The following is a 13,075-nucleotide window of genomic DNA, read 5'->3' on the forward strand; positions in this document are numbered from 1 at the left end:
GACAAGGCCGGCATCATTCCAAAGTACCGTTATACATTATGCCGGCCATGACGTGAGAGACACCCCCCCCCCCCCCCCACCACCACCACCAGCATATAAGCGCTAGGCATAGCCTTTCGTAAATGTTTTCATAACACCGCCACCATTCCAAAGCACCGTTATTCAATAACAACAAGGTCGCACCCAGTGTATCCAAGACGTGGTGTCTGTCTAGCTCCTATTGCTGTGGCGCGGTGCGAGAGAGAGAGAGAGAGAGATAGCGTCATCTCTCTATGTCACACCCCCACGCCTACATCCACGCGCTAGGCAGGACCTATATAAATCAGTGCACGGTCCACCTCACTCTCGCACTGCTGGTATACTTCGTTCGTCCAGTACTTGGTCTTGGTAATTAAACGTGCAAAAATGACGGCGTCCACGATCCGTCAGTGGCAGCTGCAGCAGCAGCAGAAAACGTCCTCATGTAGACGAAGTTCCCTCGTGGTTCTCGTCTGCTGTCCCGCTTGTCGTCAGCTGGCCAGTCACTGCCACGAAGTGTAATTGCACTCACTAAGGATGCGACATTTTATACATGATTACTTATTGCCTAAGCCACTTCCTCTTACATCATCACGTACAATACATTACAACTATTTTACAGAAAGACATTTCTTAAAACAAAATTTTCAAAACAAAACTATAAAAACAAGCATGATGGTATTTTTCTGTGGAAAAAATAAACGTTTATTAATTTAGTCGTCCCATCACCACATGGTCTCTAACTACTAATTTCTCTATTTCTACTTTCTACAGTTGACGTCAACATACTACTACTACATACCGTGACCTTTTATAGTAAACTCCTTTCCCTGGCGTCGCTCAGTTGCTGCTATTATCTGTGAACAATTAAAAACATTTGTTGCACATTATTGTAGGTTACTGTAACTCCGAATTTCTCCGATACCCCTTTGATGTAGTGCTTGTTTCACTGGTTATGGCATTGGTCTTCCGCTCCAAGTCTGCTTCTGTCTGTAACGGTAGGCTCAATTCAACGTCATGCTTATCTGTTGAAAACAACAAGAGTCAGTTTTGCACGTTACAGCAAGTAAAAATCAGTGATAGTGGTCAAGATTCATGGCTGGACTTCAGAGCATCTATCTCTTGTGGCGAACTTCATTATCTTCCTTTAAACTGAATGGCGTGTTGTTTTAGCGTCTCTGCTTAACTCAAATAGTTAACCCCAGACTCGGCTAGCGTCGCTAATACGTCTCTACAACACTCCTACGGCGCCAATCATCAATAAGGTCTCTCGATCACGCTGTTGCGTGCGACCAACCATCTGATTTACGTCTTTCTACGACGGCTCAAAACTCGCCTTTTCACAAAACATCATCATCGCTCCCACTACGAATTATCCACGTTTGGTGCGTCCCTATCGCCTAATTGCGATTGACTGGCCAACGGTTAATCCTTTTGATCACCGTACTCACACTAGCAACAGAATTGAGAAAACAGGTGCATCTCGAACACTACTGCGTCGGGCAGACCACCTCATAATTATCACGCGAAACACCCACTATCGCCATACGCTAATAACGCAACGGGTCGGTCCTGAAAACTACCGCGTCGGACATCACACCCTGCACTCGTCTCAAGAAACGCAACACATTCGGTGGGACGCAATGTCCACCTACCACATCACAACACACTCAACACACCCCACATCCATCCACCACAGATCCAGATTTTGTCCTGAAAGTTCTTCTGTCCAATAGCCTTGCCATAAAATTTTGTATAGGAAGCTATCTACATAAGATAACCCCTTCTATAATTAATCTAACACTTCTAAATATTGTTCGTGTGATAGCTGAAGCAAATTTTCTATACTAAGCGACCCAGTGGGCTCCATACAACAAAATTTAACATGAAACACATAAAATGGACAGAATCCATACCAAAATAAGACAACCACATGAAAAATAGCAAAACAAATACACACAACATAAAACAAATATCACAAAACACAAATAAAACACTGCCTATATTCATACAAATATACATCGCCAACAAATCACAAAAATCTAATCTAATTATACACTACTTTGTTCCCGGCCGCGTTCTTCCGCTGCCGAGTGTGCCGCCCTAGTCATTCTTGTCTGTTTTGCGCAGTTCGCGAACGGCCAGGGTTCGCCGGACGTATTTCGATTATTTGTGCAGGTTCTGGATTGTGGTCTTCACTACTGGTTCCACCTACGTTCCTGTGGCGGAAAATTTTGTCGTCTGTTATCACGGCCACTGTGGGATGTTTCCCCAATTCTTACCGTTACCGGCATAGTTATTCCTCATCTGGTTTCCGTTTCTCTCTATATTCGTGTCTTGGACTTCTTCATGCGGTTCCCTTTGCTTCTTCTTCTCACGCATCTGCTGCTCGTTATAGGCAAACTCCAGATCCCTATGAATGCCCTTAAATGCTTCTACGTCATTTGCGCATCTGCCAGCTAGCGTCTGCTGATATGTAAGTGGCAACTTCACACAGCATACGCGTATAATCTCCCCATGGCTGCACGATTCGTCCAGATACTGATTCTTTTTCAGCATGGTCGCAAATAATTTCACAACACTTCGGAAACCTGAGCTCTCGAAGTCGTGTGTCATAAGGATTTCCTGTTTAATTCTGTCTTGGGTCTCCTTTGACTAATATCTGCTCATAAATGCGTCGCGAAACTCTTGGTACGTTCTGCAACCTTTAGCAATACTACGCATACTTTCCGCTGCTGCACCTTCCAAGTTTGTACATTAACGGCCACTGTGGTGATAGCGTAAGACCAAACTGTCCAATGAACGTTTTTGGATGTAACGTATTTTTATCATCCTTATAGTGCTGGAACTTGCGTACCGACAGAATGTGTTTAGAATCAATCTGCCTAGTTTCATCTTTCTACGGTGGCGTTTCGATGTTTTCATATACTACCTCCGTGTGCGCCTCCTGGTTATCCTGTGGCTCTTGCAAGTGCGAGGTGGATCGCCTAAGCGGGTAGCAACTGCTTGGGCCAGTTGTTCTGCTACTGAACTCTGCCTCCGGCAAATCACTTATTACACGCGGTACCTCCGTACGTATGACTCTCGGTTCATAGCTGCCCTGGCGTTCTAACGGTCTGGTTTCCAGCATGCATGCTTCATTATCACGTCGTTTCACAGCTCCTGTGACAGATACCGTGTCCCGTTGCCGTACTTTCGAGGTTACCTCTTCCGTGGATACCGTCTGAATATCGGCTCCAGTTTGCCCTGTATTTGTAGAAGTTCTACCGACTGACAGTGTCTCTACCCTGCTCTCGATTTGTCGTTTAAATTCGGCAAATTCTGCCATCAGTGGTGCCTCTACGGCTTCCTCCTTCCTGCTCGACACGGTGTGTTCAATATTTTTCACTCGTGTCTACAGCTTATTTATAATCGTTTTCCCGACCTTGGTCAAGTTCTCTGTGACCTCCTTCGTTTCTTTCGCTATTCTCTTGGCTCTCTGCGCAATTAATTTCGCCTCATTGGCGGTTCTTTCGCTTCGGCTATCTCTAGCTCTAACTCCTCGCGCAACGCTTTTACTTCAGCCTACACACCGCAAGTTTCACGCTTTATGATGGCGGCCGGCCGTTGTGGCCGTGCGGTTCTAGGCGCTTCAGTCTAGGAGCGCGTGACCGCTACGGTCACAGGTTCGAATCCTACCTTGAGCATGGATGTGTGTGATGTCCTTAGGTTAGTTAGGTTTAATTAGTTCTAAGTTCTATTCGACTGATGAACTCAGAAGTTAAGTCACATAGCGCTCAGAGCCACTTGAACCACTTTATGATGGCAAGCTGCGCCCGGGTTTCCTTTCTACACTCCTGTATGCTGTTCTGTGTTTCTTCACTGTTTCTTTCCAGACTAGCTTACGTCTCCTTTCTACACGTTTCAATTCTTTCCTGCATCTCTTTCGCACTAGCATCTATCTTCTGCATCATACTCTCCAAGAATCCAGCGATACCTGAACCGTCAACCGCCAATCCTCCCCTTTCCGCACGATAACTACTGCCTAGACTTGTAGATGATCCCCTTCTCATTCTTTCGTCTCCTGTCGAGTAAAGTCTACGCCCTGCTCGGTACGACAGTGTCGGACTCTTCCGTTCCTCCTGTACGTAACCCGTTCATGCTTCTCGTGGGCGACGTTTGCCCCCGCGGTGACACAGTGCCGAACTCGTGCGTGAGAATCACCAGTTCAATGGGCCTGATTGCACCTCTTGGACTCGCCAATGGTCCACCAATCACAGCATCATGCTCCATGTTGTCCGATGACGCCATGCGCTCTGTTCGTTCCCGAAAATAGCTGTTTCCTCTTTCGAATGTAGCTGTCGCTAACTCGTGTAAGCTGTCGTTGCTTCCTCTCATGACTGCCATTCTGTCAACCCTTGTTGCGCCCTGAACTGTCTCTATCAAGGGCGCCTTAGCCCTCTTAATCATCTGTGTTTCCTTACCCACTAACGTTATACACTAATAAAACTTTACACACAAAATACACATTATAATCATTAACTCCCAATATCTCTACAATATTCACAAACAGGTTATCCAACAAATCCCACAAATCTTCCCGATCTCTGCGGATTCTATTCCTAAACAATTAATCTCATTATTTCCCTAATCCAAAATATTTGTTCAATCTGTGGCAAAACACAGAACACGCAAAACACAGTAATCCCAACAACAACAAATTAACGACGCGCCAGCAATACATAGAAACAATGAAACAAATACACCTCATAAATACACAAATAGAAATATAAATAATTTAGCGCGCACAGATTACTGATCAGAAGATTACAGCGGTCTACAAAAAATGGTTCAAATGGCTCTGAGCACTATGGGACTCAACTGCTGTGGTCATTAGTCCCCTAGAACTTAGAACTACTTAAACCTAACTAACCTAAAGACATCACACACATCCATGCCCGAGGCAGGATTCGAACCTGCGACCGTAGCAGTCGCACGGTTCCGGACTGCGCGCCTAGAACCGCGAGACCACCGCGGCCGGCGACAGCGGTCTACACATCCTAGGCAGGGTGAGCTACGTGGAAGGGGTTTCTTTCAATAAAATGCTGATTAGGGACCCTAGGCAGGTCAGCCAAATGTCGGGGTTTTTAACAAGAATGCTTTTACTTCTTCCCTTTGCCTACTGGATCGGGTCGCTGGCTCTGGCTGAAGGCCTGTTATGAGACCCAACCTGTTAATTAAAACTGCCCTTTTACTAATTTTGATTAGTATTTAATAATTAAATAGTGTTCAGGGAACTGATCAATGCCAAACAAACAAGGACAGCATTGAACACATTTATTTAACAATAATCTTCCTAACATCAAGGTGAACAAAGACATACCTTAATAATTGATAAAATTAAGCTAGTAATGGCAATGGCCCGTAAATTCCAGAAATAACTCGTAAGGTCGGATAGCGCATCTGTACTTGATATTTTCTACTCTCTCACCTTGTCAGACGGCGCGAAATACGTCAGACAAACCTACTTCAATTACCTAATTTTCTGTCAGAGCGTGGCTGGAAAACTGAGCTCTGGTAATCACAGGCGTGCTTAATATCGGATTAAATGCCGACGCTGAGCATCACGTGACCAAATGCCGCGTCGTGGACAGGTCAGCAAGCTGCCCATGGCGTCTGCGTCGTCGAGGAGCCTCAATTGCAACAAAATGTATTTATTTTCGCGAACAGACTTCCTGTTCGTAAACTCCTATGCAAAAGCTAATTCGCTTTCTTTCCAATCGTCTCGCACTCGTTAAGACGGGAGTCACCAGCCCAAACGTGGAATACAGTAACGTCTCTAATAAAGTGTGGCTCAAGGAAATTGCTCTGCTCCTGTCTGCTTCCTGTGAGACAGTATTCCCAACCGTAATTAGCGGAATCAGCCTGTCTCTAACAGTAAAACAGGGCAGTACCCCTAACTGAATACTAGTTTCAGCTGCAGCTGGCAGACTTACTCAAAGTTCTGCACAGTACACTGAAAAGAATTTACTCTCCTACAGCAGGGCGAAAGCACGACGTCCGCTCGCTAGAGGAGCTAAGACGCTTCTCTCGATAACAGCTCCAAAAGCTTCGTTCTGCAAAAATCTGCACCCCCACGCTATTTTTAATCTGGCCAATCCTGTGGCTCTAGACCAGCACAGTTGGCTCCCACTATTATTTCCTGGCTTCGTCCAGCCAATTTAAACATTCTGCTCCTTACTGCACCTAGAATGTTCTGGAACAAACTGAAACTCCGTTCACGACTCACTCTGAGGATGGCCGGACGATACGCGGCCGAAATATAGGTGAAAGAAATTTTATTTGCATGGCTGCATCCCTGAAATTTGATAGACTGTCTATTGTGGATTCTTATTGGCACACGTTACTACCCAAAAAATTAAATTATACGTTGATATTACCTTGACAGGGGCACCGGTAAGAAAAGAGAGGTACAAGTGAACGCTGTCGGCACTACGCTGAAGTGATTACCAAATTTGCAAATGTGAAATGTAGGAAGAGAGAGGAAAGGAAAGGGATGGGTGGGAAATCGTAGCGGCTAACCACAGAGGGCACTGTGGTACTGTAAGGTAGCAGTTTTTTGCACTTTACTGTAATATAATAATTGTTGCAAAGACGAGTTAGATATCGGTTATAATGTTATTTATCAGACAATCAGCCTATTGAAACTAATATAGGGAGTATCAGATGGCATAAGAGGGGTATTAACTTCAAGAAATTCGCATGTTGCATGAAGTCGGGGTTCAGGTAATATTTTCACGGAGTTTGGCTGGAGCGGACGAGCGGCACTGCTCATGGCAGGGCAGAGGGGTGCGGAAGTTTACAACCGGCCATTACGAGTCGGCATGCGAAAGCGTCCCACTGGGGGAGACGCGCGGACAACACAGGCAGGGCTTCGAGGAACGGCGCCTCGTTGGCACTGGACGTTACGCCAACGCCACTATGTCGAGATGAGCTGGCGCCTAAGGGAGTCTTCCCACGAATCTTAACGTTTTGTGGGACTTTCTAAGAAACGCGGTTAAGCTGGTGCAATGACCTTTTCCCGCACGAGGGCGAATAGAGAGACACGATTGGTGGATTAAATTTTGAAAGAAGTTTCAGTTTGTTCCAGAACATTCTGGGTGCAGTAAGGAGCAGAATGTTTTAATTCGCTGGAAGAAGCCAGGAAATAATAGTGGGAGCAAACTGCGCTGGTCTAGAGCCACGGGATTGTCCAGCTCGAGAAATAGAGTGGGTGTGCTGATTTTTGCAGAACGAAACTTTTGGAGCTGTTATCGAGAGAAGCGTCTTAACTCCTGTAACGAGCGGACGTCGTGCTTTCGGCTCTACTGTAGAAAAGTAAATTATTTTCAGTGTGCTGTGTAGAACTTTGAATAAGTCTGCCAGCTGCAGCTGAAACTAGAATTCAGGTAGGGGTACTGCCCTGTTTTACTGTTAGAGACAGGCTGATTCCGCTAGTTACGGTTGGGAATACTGTCTTACAGGAAGCAGACAGGAGCAGAGCAATTTCCTTGAGCCACACTTTATTAAAGACGTTACTGGATTCCACCTTTGGGCTGGTGACTCCCGTCTTAACGAGTGCGACACGATTGGAAAGAAAGCAGAATTTTGAATGGGAGTTTGTGCCGTCTTACAAGGCGAGAGAGTAGAAAATATCAAGTACAGATGCGCTATCCGACCTTACGAATTAGTTATGGAATGTTCGGGCCATTGCCATTACTAGGTATGCCTTTGTTCACCTTGATGTTAGGAAGATTATTGTTAAATAAATGTGTTCAATGCTGTCCTTGTTTGTTTAGCAGTGATCAGTTCCCTGAACACTATTTAATTATTAACTATTAATCAAAATTAGTAAAGAGGCAGTTTTAATTAACAGGTTGGGTCTCATAACAGGCCTTCAGCCAGAGCAAGCGATCCGATCCAGTAGGCAAAGTGAACAAGTAAAAGCATTCTTGTTAAAACCCCCGACATTTGGCTGACCTGCCTAGGGTCCCTAATCAGCATTTTATTGAAAGAAACCCCTTCCACGTAGCTCACCCTGCCTAGCATGTGTAGACCGCTGTAATCTTCTGATCAGTAATCTGTGCTCGCTAAATTATTTATATTTGTATTTGTGTATTTATGATGTGTATTTGTTTCATTGTTTCTATGTATTGCTGGCGCGTCGTTAATCTGTTGTTGTTGGGATTACTGTGTTTTTCGTGTTCTGTGTTTTGTCACAGATTGAACAAATATTTTGGATTAGGGAATTTTTTTTGTCAGCATTCTACCGACTGGTATGATGCGGCCCTCCACGAATTCCTTTCCTGTGCTAACCTCTTCATCTCAGAGTAGCACTTGCAACCTTCTTCCTCAACTATTTGCTTGACGTATTCCAATCTCTGTCTTCCTCTACAGTTTTTGCCCTCTACAGCTCCCTCTAGTACCATGGAAGTCATTCCCTCATGTTTAAGCAGATGTCCTATCATCTTGTCCCTTCTCCTTATCAGTGTTTTCCACATATTCCTTTCCTCTCCGATTCTGCGTAGAACCTCCTCATTCCTTACTTCATCAGTCCACTTAATTTTCAACATTCGTCTATAGCACTACATCTCAAATGCTTCGATTCTCTTCTGTTCCGGTTTTCCCACAGTCCATGTTTCACTAGCATACAATGCTGTACTCCAGACGTACATCTTCAGATATTTCTTCCTCAAATTAAGGAAGGTATTTCGTATTAGTAGACTTCTCTTGGCCAGAAATGCCTTTTTTGCCATAGCGAGTCTGCTTTTGATGTCCTCCTTGCTCCGTCCGTCATTGGTTATTTTACTGCCTAGGTAGCAGAATTCCTTAACTTCATTGACTTCGTGACCATCAATCCTGATGTTAAGTTTCTCGCTGTTCTCATTTCTACTACTTCTCATTACCTTCGTCTTTCTTCGATTTACTCTAAAACCATACTGTGTACTCATTAGACTGTTCATTCCGTTAAGCAGATCATTTCTTCACTTTCACTCAGGATAGCAATGTCATCAGCGAATCGTATCATTGATATCCTTTCACCTTGTATTTTAATTCCACTCCTGAACCTTTCTTTTATTTCCATCATTGCTTCCTCGATGTACAGATTGAAGAGTATTGGCGAAAGGCCTACAGCCTTGTCTTACACCCTTCTTAATACGAGCACATCGTTCTTGATCGTCCACTCTTATTATTCCCTCTTGGGTGTTATACATATTGTATATGACCCGTCTCTCCCTATAGCTTACCCCTTCTTTTTTCAGAATCTCGAACAGCTTGCACCATTTTATAATGTCGAACGCTTTTTCCAGGTCGACAAATCCTATGAAGGTGTCTTGATTTTTCTTTAGCCTTGCTTCCATTATTAGCCGTAACATCAGAATTGCCTCTCTCGTGCCTTGACTTTTCCTAAAGCGAAACTAATCGTCACCTAGGTGACGATTAGGGAAATAATGAGATTAATTGTTTAGGAATAGGATCCGCAGAGATCGGGAAGAGTCGTAGGATTTGTTGGGTAACCTGTTTGTGAATATTGTAGAGATATTGGGAGTTAATAATTATAAAGTGTATTTTATGTGTAAAGTTTTGTTAGTGTATAACGTTAGTGGGTAAAGAAACATAGATGATTAAGAGGGCTAATGCGCGCTTGATAGAGACAGTTCAGGGCGCAACAGGGGTTGACCAAATGGCAGTCATGAGAGGAAGCAACGACAGCTTACACGAGTTAGCGGCAGCGGTATTCGAAAGAGAAAACAGCTATTTTCGGGAACGAACAGAGCGCATGTTGACACCGGACAACATGGAGCATGATGCAGTGATTGGTGGGCCATTGGCGAGTCCAAGAGGTACAATCAGGCCCATTGAACTGGTGATTCTCACGCACGAGTTCGGCACTGTGTCATCGCGGGGGCAAACGTCGCCCACGAGAAGCATGAATAGGTTACATACAGGAGGATCGGAACGGAATAGTCCGACACTGTCGTACCGAGCAGGGCTTAGACCTTGCTCGACAGGAGACGAAAGAATGAGAAGGGGATCATCTACACGTCACGACAGTAGTTATCAGTAGGAAAGGGGAGACTTGGCGGTTGACGGTTCAGGTATCGCTGGATTCTTGGAGCGTATGATGCAGAAGATAGATGCTAGTGCGAAAGTCTTTTTTTTAAAAAAAAATAAGGATGGGGCCCATCCACGCCCACACCAACGTGGTGACCAAACCAAAAGTTCTACTGTCACCTCCGTAAACATGTTAGTTTTTTGAATCAGGCTCACAGTGTGCGGGCTGTGTGTCCATGCGTCTGGGTAGGATTACTCATTAACATGGTCCATCAGGGATAGAAGTGGTTGTAAGGGCAGAGGAAAAAAAGTGCCAAGGCAAGAGCCAAGGGAAAAAAACCTCTGTGACAGTAGGACGAGTAGTAAGGGCAGTAGCGGCTTGCTATCTGCGACAGTGCATGCAGGTTGTGGTTATGTTAGTTCGAGGTATCGTGCATCGTTACCTTTGTTGTTGTTGGAGCTTGTTGCGGCTCTTGCTGCGGTTGCTGCGTCCCTGTAATAGTTCAAGGTCGTTGTACATTAGTGGGTGATCGGTCATAGATCAGCTCACAGACGGTGTAGGGGGTGTGTGTGGCTGGTTTGCGTGCTGTGTACAGTACGGTTTCCCTGCGGTTGCCTGATTTTCGGCTGGTTGCGCATCTGGGTTCCCAGTAAAAACTGTGTAGCAGGGGCTCGCCAGTACTGTCGTGTTAGCGTTCTATGGACCATAGATGTTTAGTTCCTAGCCAGTAATGTCTTTGGTCTGTTATGCTTCCATCTATGGTTGTGGTCGTAGTTACCCAGAGAAAGAATAAACGGGTTGCTCGAGTGTCTCGTGTTATTGTACAGTCGTGTGGAGAGTTTTTGGAATACCTGCAAGATGGTATCTAGCCGGTATTCCCGGTGAAGGTCCGCGATGCGTGTGTAGCGTGGAGCGTTGCTTATGATTTTGAGTACTTTGTTCTGTATGAGCTGCAGACGGCGCAGGCGAGTTGGCGCAGAGTATCCCCAGACAGGGGCTGCGTACGTCATCAGGGGTCTAATAAGTGTCATGTACATGGACCTAGACACGCTCCTGTTCAGTGTGCTACGCCTGTTTAGCATAGGGTAGAGTTGTTTGAGCCTCGCGTTAGCTTTGTTGGTCACGTGTTGGATGTGGTCCCCCCAGAGTAGTTTCCTGTCCAGCCAGACACCGAGGTATTTGACCTTCTCGCGGAAACGTATTGAGCGTGTGTGTAGTGATATTGGGTTGCAGTACTGGTGTTTGCGCAGTTGCTTCGGTCTTCTAGTGAACAGAACGGCCTCGCACTTGTCGACGTTTACTCTAACACGCCATTTCACCAGCCAAGGCTCCGCCGTTCTGAGTGCAATCTGTAGTCGTGAATTAATGTTAGACGGCTTCCAATCTTGCGCGAGGATGGCAGTGTCATCCGCGTAGATTGCTACCGTCGTGTTACGTGTAGCTGGGAGGTCGTTAATGTAGAGGTTAAACAGTAAGGGCCCTAGGATACTTCCTTGGGGTACTCCTGCCTGTATACCATGTCTTGTCGATTGTTTGCCCTGCACGTCGGTGTTGAAACTCCTGTCCATGAGATATGAGTGTATGAGATGTACGAGCCCTTCGGGGAAGCCTGCGTCACTGAGTTTGCGTATTAGGCCGTTGTGCCATAGACGATCGAAAGCCTTTTCGATGTCCAGGAACACCGCCCCAGTTGCCTTGTTTGTGTGGTATCCGTGTGTTATGTATTCAACGACGCGGAGGAGTTGTTGTGTTGTTGAATGGTGATTCCTGAAAACGAATTGCTCCGGTCTCAGGGTTTCATTTGTGATACAGTGCCTGGTGAGTCGTTTAAGTATTACCTTCTCAATGATCTTGCTGAGCGCGCTCAGCAGACTGATGGGTCGGTAATCAGCGTACCAGGCGCCAGCACTTCAAACAGCACATTAACAGTGTAAGTAGGCTGTTTAGGTTTTCTTATTGGTAACGCCGCTTAGCGCTCTGTATAAAAATCACTGGCAGAGGCAGCTGGATGCTAACAGCGCGTAGCGTTGCGCAGTTGGAGGTGAGCCGCCAGCAGTGGTGGACGTGGGGAGAGAGATGGCGGAGTTTTGAAATTTGTAAGAATTAGTGTCATGAACTGATATATATATATATATATATATATATATATATATATATATATATATATATATATAATGACTATTAAGGTAAATACATTGTTTGTTCTCTGTTAAAATCTTTCATTTGCTAACTGTGCCTATCAGTAGTTAGTGACTTCCGTAGTTTGAATCTTTTAGTTAGCTGGCAGTAGTGGCGCTCCCTGTATTGCAGTAGTTCGAGCAACGAAGATTTTTGTAAGGTAAGTGATTTGTGAAACATATAGGTTAATGTTAGTCAGGGTCATCCTTTTGTAGGGAGTTCTGAAAGTCAGATTGCGTTGCGCAAAAAAAATAATTCTGTGTCAGTTTAAGCACAGTCATGTATAAATTTTTCCAAGGGGACGTTTCATATGGCGACCCTGCCAGGATACCTCACTGGAATCTTCTGATTTTTTCCTTGTAGTTTGAGTAATTACTGTAGCTTTTGTTTATTGCTAGCGCATAATCATAGAGAGAATCTCCTTTGTAGTTGTAGTCTTTCATTGTTGTACAGTAAAACAGTTGTGGCATGGATGTAAATTTGCACCAAGTATTTCGCAGCTGCACTTGCAATTAACTAAATATTATTTGCTATGTTAATGTGTTCTCTTATTTTGCTCTTCAAATCGTGTTTTTCTGTGTTGTCGTGTGAAATATTGTAACAATAATGGCGTGTGAAAAACGTATCCTCAGGGGGGTACACGCCTATTTTGTGTACCATGTGTGTGGCAAGCACAAGGAGCCCTAGCTAATATGGTATTTGCTTATACAACTTTACACATCGGTACCATATTTCTCTAACACAGAATTACACAGCTATCTGATCATTTAACTGAGAGACAAACATTTTTTTTTATTACGTCAG

At 44.8% G+C, this 13,075-nt stretch overlaps 1 long non-coding RNA gene across 1 annotated transcript in view; it reads right to left on the reverse strand.

Moving 5' to 3' along the window:
- Positions 1–819: 819 nt before the first annotated feature.
- Positions 820–13,075, reverse strand: part of LOC126332713 (uncharacterized) — a 60,217-nt gene continuing 47,961 nt past the window's right edge. The window contains exons 2-3 of the long non-coding RNA XR_007563891.1: positions 10,536–10,585; positions 820–875 (exon numbers count right to left, since the gene is read on the reverse strand). This is a non-coding gene — a long non-coding RNA (uncharacterized LOC126332713). The remainder of the gene's footprint in view (positions 876–10,535; positions 10,586–13,075) is intronic.

Source organism: Schistocerca gregaria, chromosome 2 (genome assembly GCF_023897955.1).
Source record: "Schistocerca gregaria isolate iqSchGreg1 chromosome 2, iqSchGreg1.2, whole genome shotgun sequence".
Lineage (NCBI taxonomy): Eukaryota > Metazoa > Arthropoda > Insecta > Orthoptera > Acrididae > Schistocerca > Schistocerca gregaria.